Source organism: Artemia sp. Qi Xiang Cuo, chromosome 4, assembly GCF_049724085.1.
Source record: "Artemia sp. Qi Xiang Cuo chromosome 4, ASM4972408v1, whole genome shotgun sequence".
NCBI classification, from domain to species: Eukaryota; Metazoa; Arthropoda; class Branchiopoda; order Anostraca; family Artemiidae; genus Artemia; species Artemia sp. Qi Xiang Cuo.
This window is the reverse complement of record NC_142797.1, coordinates 28,006,993-28,010,281: the sequence shown is the minus strand read 5'-3', so window position 1 is coordinate 28,010,281 and position 3,289 is coordinate 28,006,993.

Genomic DNA, 3,289 nt, shown 5'->3' with positions numbered 1-3,289 from the left:
TCCATTTGAAACATTTTCAAAAAAACGATCCGGCAAAAAAGGTTGAATCTTGCGGAGCTCCTCAAGGGGCTCCTGGTAGTCACCGTTAAGTCGAATGGCTTCAAGGAATTCTTCAGCGGCAGAGGAATAGTTCTGAAAGAAGCAAGCATATTAATATTTTTATATATTTTTAGGTGTCCTGAGGTAATTTTCTTCTAAAATCTACTCATTACTAAAAAAGAATGTTTAAAACTTTTAAAACAGTCCTAGTATAATGACACTAACGGAGTAATTTTAATGTAAGTTTCTTTTTTATATTTTCGTTTGTATTGTGCTGGGGACTGCCCTTGGACATAGGGCCAAAATATTCATTTACAGTTGGTAATTCCACTGTCTTTGGAAAAACAAATGTCCCTATTGTTTTTATTTATAATTGGTTGTTTATGATTAACTCTGATTTTATACCACAGGGGAAAACCATTTTTTGAGAAGAAAGCAGGACTATCGAAAAAGTACGATTATCGTGTACAGCTAACGATAATCTGTGACATTACACATAACATTTTGAAGCAGGATTTGAATAGCATTAACCTTAAGCTATGGAACTTAATGAAAAAGTTAAAATTAATTACTAAGTAACTCAAATAGCTTCACGACCAATTATGATCCGAAACTTTTTCAGTTTGAGGATTGGACAATGAAAGAAAATTGAACCAGAGTCTCGATTACTCAAGACTTTCGTAGAATTCGTAGGTAGAGAATTTTCATGACAAAACGAAGAAAATAGTAAAAATGAGAAAACGAGGGTAATAAGAGCCAATGGAAAATAGAAGAAAACTATGCAAATATCTCGGTCGGGACCTACGCTCAACTATCTTCAGTGCAGAATAAAATAATAAAAATTTAGATAAGAGTCCACAGGACAATATAAAAAAAAAACGAACCTGAAAACAAACACTAAACTTAAAAGAAGGAAGATCCTTTGTAAGTAACGATGAATGGGTAACTCAGTTATTCTTGCTACTGAAAAGTTAATTCATGAAAGCTATTTTATTCTGCACTGAAGACGGTCAAGCAGAGGTCCCGACCGAGATATTTGGACAGTTTTCTTCTATTTTTCACTCAATCTTATTGTCCTCGTTTTCTCTTCTTTGCGGCTCTTTTAGTTTTGTCATACTTAGCCAGTGTGATCTCAGAAATTATTTATGAGAATTTTATATGAGCAAATTAAACGAATTTTTTTTTAATATATTCCAGAAAAAAGACCAAAGTGTTTTCAAGTGACAAACCATATGTAATTTCAGAGATTAAATAAATCATTAAACATGAAAGGAAGAAGAAAAAAAAAGTTAGAAAACAAAACTAAATATAAAATTAAACAGATGCAGGAAAATCACTATATAAAGGAAGTTTAAGCCTTCGGAGTTCTTCAGTAAAGTTAAACACTTAACGCGAGGAGGCCCTCAACCATTTGATTTCATGAAGGAGGAGCCACCAGAGAAGCAAACGACCTAAAATTTCATTTTGCTTCTACCGTAGTCGTATCTACCACTGCCGCCTGAAAAGCCACTTTCATACCCAATTGAAGTACCATCCCAAAATTCACAAGAAGATTCTAATTTAATGCAAGAAAACTTAATATTAGAGATTAGAAATAAACTCTCCTTGTTAAAGAGAACATCAGTGGTACCCTTTTATGTCCTAGTAATCCTTACTATAGCATTTGTGAAAAAATTATCGTTCCCCCTTCATATTATTTAGAACAATATACCTAAAACTGGATACTTCTCCAAAAAGTGGAATATCGGATGCACCACTCCCATTCCAAAGAAAAGAGCGGCTAATGATTCTCTCGTGCGAGGTCGATCACTAACATCGATCTTTATCCGAGTTTATGAGAGTTTCACTGCTCTGTGAATAAAAAATATTTTTCGGAGGTAATTGATAAGAAGCAATTGGTAACATCCCGAAGTGTTCAACTGTTCACTATCTCATTGGTTTACTTGATTTCGTATTAGAACATCTAGACGACCCCAAAAAATGGATACATTTAATTGCAATAAGTTTTTAAAAAGCCGTCAATTTTTTGCATCGCAACATTTTACTGGAAAAGATGATGGAGATACAAATTCCTCAATAACTTATCAACTGTGTAAAAGGTTTTCTAGCAAACAGAGAACAAATTGTAAAATAAAAAATAGTTTTAATTCTTCTTTGCCTGTTTTCTGCGGTATCCTACAAGGAACCCTGACCGGTCCTTTATGCTTTCTTCTACCAGGCTAGACGATGGAAGCATGCAGATGATCTTTCCCTAGTTGAGGTAGTTTTTGGATCGGATAAAAGCAAAACTTTCAGTTACATTGAACAAGTTACCTCTGAAGCGGCAAAACGAAATATGGTGGTAAACTAAGATAATGCTCAGTAATAACATTTTCATTTCTTAGGCAAAGCCCACCTGAATCCAAACCACCTATAGACCCAAACCTCCTCAGCAGCATCACTATCCCGGTAGGGGTAGTGATATCTTTTGATCTAACTTGGCATGAAAATACGAGACTGATTGTAAGAAAGGTAAACTGTGCTATCCAAATGCTGAAAACTGTAAACTAGTTCCGGGTTCCAAAGAATAAATAAAAATTATTATTCGGTACGTTCATCTACCCACATATCCTGTTTGGTATTTCACTCTGACAAAAGAAGAAAATGATAAAATATAACGAGTTCAAAAGAAATCGCTACAAATCATCTATCGAGGTTCCCTGTTGCTTTACTCTTTTTATCAAAAAGCCTTTGAACTTGGCTCCCTTTTTGTCTGTCGTGAGAAACTGTGCCTTAAATTTGGCTCAATCCCCCCCCCCTCTTCCATCCTATCTAAAAGAGTTTCCTTCCACCTCCCATTGTCCCTCTTAGATCCTGATTCTCGAGAGAAAGGGCTGTGAAAGCTACAACCGGTTTGCTCCATGTCAGAGAGTTATTCTCGAAGCTTAGTGCCGAGTTTTGTTTTCAACAATTCGTAACTTATGCATTTTATCGTATCTCGCTAACAAATTTTTCTTGTGGGTACCGTATTTAAATGATAATAGTATTTTTAAACTAATTGATTACTATTAGATATCATGTTTCGGCCATGCCAATGGAGGTTTTTTTTTTACAATAAATGATCTGATTTGATTTTTTTTTTAATTTTACCTGGAGTTTAAGTTTCCTTATGCTAATTTTTCATTTCGACATTTCATTTATTTTTAAGCCTTTTAACCATAGTACTACTTAGCTGAAAATTCCTTCCGCAGACACCAGATATGAACGTCAC